We start from the raw sequence: 11,558 nt of genomic DNA, 5'->3' as shown, positions 1-11,558 counted from the left end.
GGTAGATGTGAATAAAGTTTTTATTACTTAAAAAAAATGTATACGGTTATTATGGTTGTTGGACCTCTTTTTGGCAGTAGCAAGTATATATATGCTAGATGCAGACTGTAAAAATATCTTGATTATTCTTATTATTATGATATTACTATTGTTAATATTGCATGCTCATTTTTATATGGGCGATTGTGCTGTTTTTTTGTACCAATTTCTTTGAAAATAAACGATTTTAATTATTATAGGCCTTCGTTCCATGCATGTTGAATGAACAATCGTGGGACATGCATGCATGCAACATGCAAAGCTTGCTACGCCTTCTTTGGCTACGCGTCGAAACAGTGTACCTGTATTTGTAGCTTTTAGGAGGAGCACTTAATAGTCAATGATTTATTTTTATTTATTTTTAAAAGAATAATATGTTTGAAATCTTTGAATGTTTACATTTCTATAACATTTTGAATAATAAAAACTCTTTGATTTACTTTACTACCTTGGTTGTAGACCGGTTTCATTTGAATATAAACGTTGATCGGGAAGGTTGTTAAAACCAGCTTTTCTTATAAAATTGAACTTTGTCGACTTCGCCGAGATATTTTCATAGAAAATGCAGTTTGCGTCGTCCGCATTAGAGATAAGCACAGCGGCAATTTGCATCAAATTTTTATATAACACATCTTTTGTTATTTATTTAAAAGATTTAACTTTCAGCACTTTTTCGTATTTAATTTCCAATACATATGAATATTTTTCATAGCTCCATATGTACCTACGTATAACTCCGCAATGTTATCCTATATCCTTAGACAATGGTTTGGTCAAAGTACGAAGTCACTATTCAGAAGCGCGGAATCCATAATTAAAGTTGCCATGGTGATCGCCAACCTTCGAATGAATCCTGTAGAACAATGTCGGATTTGAGAAAAATCCAAAATCCACTTTTTATCATATTTGGATACTACTTTGACTAAATACTATGGCTACATTAAAAAAAAATCAATGTGCTTTAAATTTCAAATTAATAGATTAAAAATCGGTATTGTGATGGATTTCATAGATGAATGTGATTTTTCTAGAAAACTGTGTAATGTAGTAATGTTATTATTTTTATTTTGTTTCAAAACAAACCCTTTTGTTTTCTTGTATGGCAATTTTCCTAATAATAGAATATGAATTAAAATAGTCATCTTGAATTGAGTCATGACAAAAACTAACATGATTATATTATTTTGAAATGGCTGCCCTGTAAAGTTTCCTATTCGTTAGATCCGTCACTATTCTACGACTATGACCTTATGTTCCTCTCCGAGATGAGCGCGTAACTGAAAAAGCCAGCAAAGAAGAATATCTACTTCAGAAATTGTGTCAATAAAAAAAGCAAAACCTTCTCTCTGTTTAGTATCTTTCATAAAAATCTAATACGACGTAAGATTCTTTATAAAAGCACTCATTAGGAACAGATAACTTCTAACAGGTAAAAAATACATACATATACATATAGTGAATACGACAATAGGAAAGTCGTTAACGAACACAAATCCCCATCTAAGACGAGATTCGGATAATTACATCTTCGTTGGGAGGTGTTTGAAAGCGGCCATTAGTGATGTTCAGTTGTATTAGTTTGATGAAGTAGCGTCAGCTTATAGGGGGCCTCAATGTCTGATTTTTTGGAGTTTAAGAAACGATTTGAGTTATAAGGCCCAGTACGGAAATTTTATGAGCAGTAAAATCAAGTGTAACACGAAAAGTTGAGGCGTTATGTAGAAAGAGACAAATGGATTGAATGTGTAAAAGAATGAGATGGAATACATTACACAGACTTTTCTATTTTAAATTCACGTTTTGACAGCCACGTTACATACAACATTGTCAGTGTTGACAGGTGTAAAAAATAAAAGTAGATTGTCTAGCGTGCCATAGAGTTTTGTCAATAGTAATGGTCAGTGAAATTAAAACTAAAAAGATTGTTCATTCTTATTCTTCTCTTACTATAAAGGACTTTGGTCACAGAAAGAAAATCCTATTTGGGCATAGATGATGTAGGTACGTTTTATTACTACTACAAACATTTATATTATAAAAACATATATTATTACCACCTTTAGTATGAAAATATGGTCGACAGCCACAGAACATTATCGCCATTTTATCGTTCGTAAGGAGTAAACTCCAATCGTGCGTCGTAGCTGACACACACACATTTTTTTTTGTTTGCGAATCGGTTTTACATATATTTACTTTTTATTGTATATAACACTGGTTTCGTCATGCCAGTCTTTAATCAGTAAAGGTCTGTTAAACTATTTTGGCTAAGGCACAAAAACCGGATAATTAACCAATACCAGCGGAGATATTAATCTTTTTGTAATATAACATTAAGGTTTATTAATTATAAGGTTCGTTGAAGGAAATCAAGTAAACACGTCCATCTCGTATGATATATCGTGTATAACTCCACTTAATAATTAGAGTACATTTCTCTTATAGACTAAAGCGTTACATATAAGTACATTATAGGTTACTTATTTTATACTGACATTATGCACAAATACTAAATAATTAGTTTGTATAATGTATATTAATATTTTTATGTATATTTTGTTTCATAGTTTGCCTAAACATACCTTAACGCTGATAACACGATCGACGAAATAAAGCACGAGGCAATCAAAGTGATAATACCTAAAATTACTAACGAAATAAATCCATGTCTACGAGAAAGTCACAATATAGAAACAAAAAACGACACTGTAGTCATTTATCTGAGGCCTCGCAGAAATTCAATCCATCTCCTATGATGTCCGAAACTTGCCAAAAGTTAGTGGAACCGAATAGAATCGTAACTAAGGGTCCATTCCGCTTCGGTAGCTGTATTGTTAGTTGCATTTAATGGCCTTTGAATGGAAATACGTCAACTGTTAAATTACCATTTAGCGCTCTTCGGCACTTTAGGTCGGCAAGAATTATAATGCTTTTAGAACATTATTTCTTGTATAGTTTATTGTAGGTTTCTTAACTATTTATTATTATATTGTTCAGATTTCTTTTTGAACATCAACCAACTGCTGACACGGCTAACGTGGTTGTTCTAAATGTTAACAGCTGAAGGTGCGCAATAGACCAACAGCTCACTAGAATAATATCATGTATGTGTGATTATAGGTGTAAGTAGTATTTAAGATAATGTCTTTGAACAATATGGCATAGTCTTGCTCTTTCGCCAATTTTGTAAACGTTTTTGACATTCATAAGCATGCCCTAAGACGCATCTAAATTGAAGAAACGTATTTTGATTGATTGAGTAAATTAGATTTGAATATTGCTCTATCTTATTTAATTCTCGCTTCCTTTCAAAGTGGCGAAGACTACTTCAAGCCCTTAATTATCGTGGTGAGCCTGCCACGAGAGATAATCCCACCACCTTGAACCTTTGATCCTACCCGTAGGGCTCCGTCTGTTACCTTAGGTCTCTTGGTGCAGACATTCCGTACTTATATTTTATATATTCAATACTAGCTGACCTGACAAACGTCGTTTTGCTATGTATATCATTTATAATAAAAAATAGGGGTTGATCGTAGAGGGGTGAAAATTAGGGGTTGTATGTTTTTTTTTAATGCTGTATCATAAAAAAATAAAGAATATTTTTTTGATGAAAAATAGATGTTGTCCGATTCTCAGACATACCCAATATGCACACAAAATTTCATGATAATCGGTCGAGCCGTTTCGGAGGAGTTTAACCACAAACACCGCGACACGAGAATTTTATATAGTAGATTTATGTGTTAGGGTACGTCTGTAGGGCTTAGGGATTCGTAGGGTTGTTAGGCTCCTACATCTCACCTTCTCATATATTTAGTTACCTAGAGCAGCATGCTCAATGCTCATACATACACTACATATACAGATACAACTGAAATTTAAACACACATTTCACAGTCCACTGGCTGGCAGCTGTATAATATACTCGTATTTCATTTGTTTAATGTAGCAATGTAGAACACATAATGCTATAATTTAAAAGACGCTTAGAAATTTTTCACTCACACAAGTTCTATTCTCAGATTTTTTTTAATAATTGATTTTGAATGTTTAGAAAGTTTAACAGAACAAATACAGTGTAGTGCAATATAAATTAGTTATTAGTGTCCTGCAAAGAGCAGAAACATTTTTGTGTGTATAAATGTTTGAAATCCACAAAAAGTTTTTCATTACAAAATACAAAATTAATGTAAAAGTACACATAAAGTCCCTATTGCAGTGATGACGACAAGCTTTAAAGCAAATAGCAAGTTGTTTAGTCGACAAGAGACCGAAGAGCTGGCAGCTATCTCGGACAAAGAATTAGTCTAACTATTCAGAGCTGCCCGTATCTTCGAAACCTTGCCTTAAGGGACTCATTTCAACAATATATTTTAGTTTTTATACAATATTTTTAGGAATATTAAGTATTACTATATATGTAACAAGCTCTAAGGCTAAAATGGAAATGGGCAGGTCATATTGCTAGAGCGCGGGATAAAAGATGGACACTAGAAATAACAAAATGGACTGGACCTACTGGAATGAGACGTATAGGACGACAAAGGAAAAGATGGACAGATGACATTGTAGAACTAGCGGGGGAAAACTGGATGGATGTTGCGCAAAACAAAGAAAAATGGAAAATTATGGAGGAGGCTTTTACCCTAAAAGGGGCCATACAAAAACCAGATATAAAAAATAATAAATAAAATCTAACTAAAATTTTGTTAAAACTTACTAACTTAACTAATACTAATAAAATATTAAGGAATATAAACTAACAATTGTTATATGTATGGATTAAATAAAGCTTAATAATAAAAATATATGTAATTAGGTCGTTGTATATTATAAATTGTATCTCTTATACTATATACTATCAAAGTCACATTACCTTTATAAACTATTGTAATATAAAGTTACGCTATCTTCGTTGAAAAATACCTTTCGAGATTGTATAAAGGAAAATCTTTTATACTTAAAGATCTTATCTAAGTGAAGTTCAAACGTCGTTTTTACAGAATTGGCAAGTAATATTCGTAGCTATCTGAGATTTTCTCGTAAAATGGGCCAATTTATATTTATTTCTGAGGAATTAAATGTCTTTGTATATTATTATTTAGAATATATATTTGAGAAATGTTAGCCTAATGGTTTTAAGGTGCGACTCTTCCCCGGGGTCGTAGGTTCGATCTCCGGCTGTGCACCAATGGACTTTCGCCCAAACAGACTCAAATGGTGATCACGGAACAGATACAGAAATCTACCAGACCTAAAGGCCGATTAACATTATCTTAGTGTTTAGGAGAGTGCTTTAGTACAACTTGAAAGGCAAGTTCTTTAGCGTAGCGTTTACTAAAGCAAGTAGCGTTTACATGTTTCAACTAAAGCACTCTCCTAAACACTAAGATAATGTAAATCGGCCTTTAAACGTTGTAGCGCCATTGGTATATTATTATTTATAAATCTTGTTTCCCGCAATTTCGTGCTTATTGAGATATATGCAACTAAATTAATATTGGATTCTGAACGTCATGCACATACGTGAATTATAACTAGCAACGTTTAACTCTAAAGATATTAATTAATTTGAAAAGGGCCTTTATTTATTATATAATTAATTGCGTTTATTATATAATTAATTATGTATCCGTGTAAAAAAATGCATTAACTACAACATATATCTGGCCTTTTAAACTAAACGCTATTAATACGTTGAGTATTAATAACGTTACCGATTTTTGTAAATATTTAGCAAGAATCTGAAATAAGAGTAAATTCGATCGATTTAAAAGGGAGATTCTAAATGAAATATTTCACTCCCTTATAAGTCTATACACTTAATTACTTAGGGACAACTGAAAGATCTTCGAGAACGGCTTTATAAACAGCGAAAGGGAAGAAAACTGACGCCTGAAGACTCGTGAGCATCAACAAATATGGAATTATCATTAAAAATGCATATTCCTTGGGTACATAATTGTGTATTGCATACAGAATTGAACAACGAAAGTTATGACCCGTTCTTTACCTGCATTACGAGATTAAAATGTGAATTTTTTAGTGGTATCGCTTTTTCTTGTGCGCGTATTTATTCAAGTATATTAAATAATAATAATCTTTATTCATTTTTCTCACAAAAACTTAGTACATAAACAAGTCACAGTAATATACTATTACAAATAAATAATTGTCTTTCTTCTATTTAGGGAAAATGCTAGTTTGTGTGAGACTGATGCCTGCTAAAAGTAAGAGTACCAGTGTTACAGGCCTCCACCACTTGGGATCGACAGAAGGTCTTAAAAAGTACAGAAAAATTTAGTGAGAATAAACAATCATTATTACATAGGTTGTAACGTTAACAAAAAAAATATTTATAAGGATAATATAAGAGTATAAGGAAACCACATGGGTGCGTGTGTGTGCGTAAGTGTGTGTATGTGTATGGGTGTGTGTCGGTGTGTTAGTGTGTACATGACTGTGTGTCTGTGTATGTTGGGTGTATGTGTGTGGGTGTGTATCTGCGTGTTAGTGTGTGTACGTGACTGTGTATGTATTTTTACTTAATTGTTAATCTAATAAAGCTAAAACTATTATACTATAAATGATAACCTAACATTTAATTAAATGTTATATTACCGGTTGTTATAAGATCTAAAAGTATAAGAAGTAGGACTAAGGATTTCAAACATTTGACTTTCTGATATTAATTGCTTGATTTAATTTTATTATATAGTTTTGTATAAAACTTGGACGCTTACAGTCGGTGTATCGCGAATGGGCTCTTGACACCCTCAAGATAAAAGGCACTCACGCCACCATAACTATTTTAATAACCATTTAATTACCCGTAACTTTTCCCCGACTCCCGGATTCCTCCTTCTCCGACGTTCAAATATAGGCCAACGTATACGATATGAAAATTTACAAATTCAACAAAACTTTAATAAAAACTCAAAAAACGACGTTTTAATACCCAAATTTACAATTGTAATCAGAAATTGATTAAGAAAAGTGAAGGGATGATTCGGTCTCGGGTCACTGCCATTTACCGATGTCACGAAAGAATGACCACTGAATTTATTTACCTGCCTTGTGTATTCAAGATAATTTTGCCAGAGAATTTTGGAACTTATCACTACAGGCATTATTGCAGTGTTTATGTTTAAAGATTTACAATATTAAGTCGTATTTCATAATTCTCAACATTTAATATGTATTTCTTCATAAAAGCGTTAATTTCTATTAGATAAAGTAAATATAATAACTAAAATATATTATTAAAAGGAGTCCCTTTAGGCAAGGTTTCGAAGATACTGGAAGCGTTCCCCCTTTGAATAGCTAGACTAATTCTTTGTCCGAGGTAGCTGCCAGCTCTTCGGCGTCCTGTGATGTCGACTATCCTTTTTGCTTTTTCCTTAAAAAGCCTTATAGCGCTAGGATCCCACGGATCAAGGGTCTCGACACCGAATGGGACAAAATCATATTCGGAGCCTAGACCCCTGTATTTGCATGCTCAACTATTGAGATACCTACATTACTGAGTTCTAGATAAAGATATTAGATATTCAATGTGGCAACAACGTTTGCTTGTTTATATTAACTTTATTACAAAAAACAGTGACGTATGGCAACCAGGGGTTCTAGGTCTTGGTCTGTGCCTCAGATGTGTGTGTTTCTATATGATTTTTCATTCTTAATAGGCAAGTAAGTGAACAGTGATTTGCCTCAAACACACATCGATTTTCGGATCGAAGGCATACATTATCCTCTCAATGATTTCCTTCGTACGAGTAAATGTTTCCAGCACTGCTAATTACTGTTAACTCAAAATTGCCCAATGAAAAAACATAAAAGTGTATATTTAACTTATCAATGCTTCGTTAAACATAATTTTGTTAATCAACTATTAAAATATATAGATCAAAGTTCATATCACTTTGTGGTCACGTTTCTCGCGACACATGGCCTGCTCATAAAAACTTTACGCTTTATCTATGACGTTCAAGTAACGATATTTTTTATCTATGACACATTTAGAAGTAATTTCATTTTGAAAAGGCTTACTACGAGAGATGCGAGAGCAATTAGACTCTTGAAATAAGAACTTGTTTTACCATTTTCGACTATTCAAATTTGCTTGAACAGAATGTTCACTTAAAATTATTTCAAATAAGTTTATATTGCTAAACAATTAAATTCAATTATTTATTTAATCAAATACCGTCTAAAATTCGTAATATTAGCGCGTTTAACCAATTCAAAAGGGCATTAAAAATACATATCTGAATGCGCCTAGTAGACTAAAATTGGGACGGCTGATGATTTTTGTAATGAGAAATAAAGTTCTCATTCAATTATACTGACAACTTACCGAAAAACATGGCAAAATCTGAACATTTTAAGAATTAGTAATTTTAATTAAACTGTAAAACATTTAAATTCTATCCACAAGTACTGTTATTCATAATATTAGTCGATTTTGAAAGTATCCCAGTAGTCAGCGTAAAAATGTAGATAAATTTATAGAAATTCAATTTCTTCAAAGCAAGACGCAGTCGTCTTTATCAATCAGAATCAGTTGTTTTTCCGAGCATCAACCCAACGTCAGCGTTTCATACAATTTGCAACGAACCACGAGTTCCCATCCCCACGAGGGGGGTAGTTTTTTATTATATAGGTATATAATCCTTCTTAATAAAACGTCTCTCACAATATACCAAGTTGTTGCATGTAATTAATCACCTTGACATTTCCAGGCCTATTTTAAATAATATGAGGAGGCATGTGCTCATATTACGAGGCACGCTCATGAATACATTCATTGGGATCTTAAATTAGGTAATACTTACGCTTATGTATGAAATTTTATCCGTAGATGGCGGAGGGTCATAATACAAATTGAGCTATATTAATTCGTCCCTTTTGGATAATTACTGTGACTCTAATCTTCTGTTGTAAATGCTATTCATATGAAAGTAATGAGTTATTTATATTATATTATGTTGTACTTTTAATCCAGTGAAAATCATCTACAGAATTAAAGATGATATTACACATAGATACACCGTAAAATTGTGGTCGAAACGCAATTCAAGGTTGAGCATTGGGCTAACAATGATACAATAGAAACGATATTCTCTACGACTTTGGGTGTGATTTAAAATAGATCCATTGATAATTAAATAAAATATCAAAGAAGTTATAAATTTAATTTATAGTCACTGGCCGCGTACTATCACTATGTGGAACCAGTTGCCAACAAAAGTATTTCCGAATAAATTCTACTAAGGGCGAAATTAAAGAGCGTACCAATTCTTAAAAGGCCGGGAACTTGTTGAAGTTATACTTCTTTAGGCGCGTTATGAAAAATTGATGAGAGTGAAATTTTACGATGCGCGCGCACCGTGACACAAAATTAACAGAATGAAGCCCACGGAAGATGCTACGGCATTGGACATAATTTAACCCTGGAAAGATAGTCTGCGTAAAATTTACGCATGCGTTTTCGAATAATTGCTCTATCTTTCTAATTAGCGCGAATCCATAGCTGTGCGTTTAGGACATCTCATTCGTCGTTGGGAGCTGCCGCGTGACGTAAGTGTCAATAAGGTAAGTGCCACCGATTTTGAAATATAACGACCGCGTGAGTCAAAATTACGCATGATTATCTTTATCGTGACTTTTATGATTTTGGCTTATATGACAGTTTTAGTACTGTTTTAATACTTTATATCATAACTAATATTATAATTTCATTTCTAAAGATATTGAGGCAAATATATATCACAATGGGGAGTATCAATTTCAACGAACACGAAATCCTGGCCGCTCTTATGCAAAGTGATGACGAGCTTCCGTGTGAGGACACCGACAGTGAAGTAGCGGACCACGTTTAAAGTTTTCTTTTTTTTTTAAGTAAAAATAAAAGGAGTTTAAAAAATTATCTGCAGTGTTATTTATTCTAATATATGTGTATATATAATAACATACAATTCATTAAAATAAACTATTAAACCTAGACCTACAACTAATTCAAATTCTTGCGTAAATTTTACGCATGATTATCTTTTCCGTATTACAAAATATGATTATCTTTCTAGGGTTAAAAACAACATTCGAATAATAATAGTATTTATGTTACATTTAATGTTTAATATTAAATATTTATTTATGTAATTTTTCAAATGTAAACTGAACTTTATTGACTATAATGACTCCTTTTCCAGTCTTAGATTATTTAATTTTGATTAACTATTTGCATGCAATCAAAAGCTATGTTTAATAATGCCAAAGAAGTATAACTTCTTACGCGCGTACATAAGTACACGCACCCTTTTTTGGTAGTGTGAGTGTCTATGGACGGTATCACTCTCCCATAGTATAGAGGGACTGTCCCTTAAAAAGCCACCAACCGCAAATACTTTCAGGCTAATTAAAATAATACTTTCTAATGAAACCTAAAAGTCGAACCTGTATGTTGGCTGTTTCTCTCATTTGTTTTTGTTTTATAATGTAACACTTTTTATGTAGTTTTTGGTTAGTAAACAAAATAACAGAAAAACTAATATACTATAGTGATATACTCCTAATTTTATGATGAACTGAATTTACTAAAGAACAAGAAAACAGTTATTGTTCTTTTTTTCACCTTAATCCTTTTTACATCTGTTTTGAATTGAAACTAATAAATGTTTAATTAATAATAAATTAATTATATCTTAAAATAAGCGCTGAATACTTCAAATATCATGACAAATTAAAAGCTTTTCTATTAACTTTCCCAATTTATTGAAATTCCACTAAGGGCGCGACGACATTCGTGCTTGCAACCTCAACTAATATCACTTAAGAGGATTTGACGGTTGATGGGACAGGGCGTGGACTACCGCAACTCATTTGCACTCGAGTGACAACAGACCCGCTAGCCCCCGGTCGTTGGAAGTTTCCACGGGCGGCGGTTATTCAATTCAAGCCTTTAGTTTCAACTAATACAAGAGAACAAAATATAAATGTATATTAAAAAAGTTCAACAAGCACAGCTGTCCTCTGGTAAGCTGTACACAGCTTGCCTTTGTGGCACAAATGCCTCCTCCAGCAAGGGATAGGAAGGAATGGAAACAGCTGCAGCTGGAGGCGGCGGTTATTACTTACTTCAAATAGATAAAAAAACTATTTTCGTTTTTTAACCAGCTGCCCACTGAAGTATTTCCGAACCAATTCGACTTAGGGTCCTTCAAGAAAAGAGCGTACCAATTCTTAAAAGGCCGGCAACGCACTCGCGAGCCCTCTGGCATTGAGAGTGTCCATGGGCGGCGGTATCACTTAACATCAGGTGAGCCTCCTGCCCGTTTGCCCCCCGTTATATAAAAAAAAAAATACAATAACAAATAAATTACTACATCAATTTACAGCTATTTTAAAAACTAATTACTAATCACGTGCCTGTTGTGTGTACGTAACTATGTAGATAAGTGTATCGTTTTGGAAATAAGTCACCAGCCTCAACGCGGACGCCACGGTTATGAAACCTT

General features: G+C 33.1%; 1 long non-coding RNA gene across 1 annotated transcript; it reads left to right on the top strand.

Annotated features, from left to right (window-relative positions):
- The first annotated feature begins 9,490 nt into the window (after positions 1-9,490).
- On the top strand, positions 9,491-9,970 carry LOC125057871. The gene is made up of 2 exons (XR_007118275.1): positions 9,491-9,636; positions 9,792-9,970. It is a non-coding gene; the product is annotated as an uncharacterized LOC125057871 (long non-coding RNA).
- The last annotated feature ends 1,588 nt before the right edge of the window (positions 9,971-11,558 follow it).

The sequence above is a fragment of the Pieris napi genome, chromosome 17, assembly GCF_905475465.1.
Source record: "Pieris napi chromosome 17, ilPieNapi1.2, whole genome shotgun sequence".
Taxonomy (NCBI): domain Eukaryota; kingdom Metazoa; phylum Arthropoda; class Insecta; order Lepidoptera; family Pieridae; genus Pieris; species Pieris napi.
The sequence above is the reverse complement of the archived record's forward strand: the minus strand, read 5'-3'. Positions and strand labels throughout refer to the sequence as shown.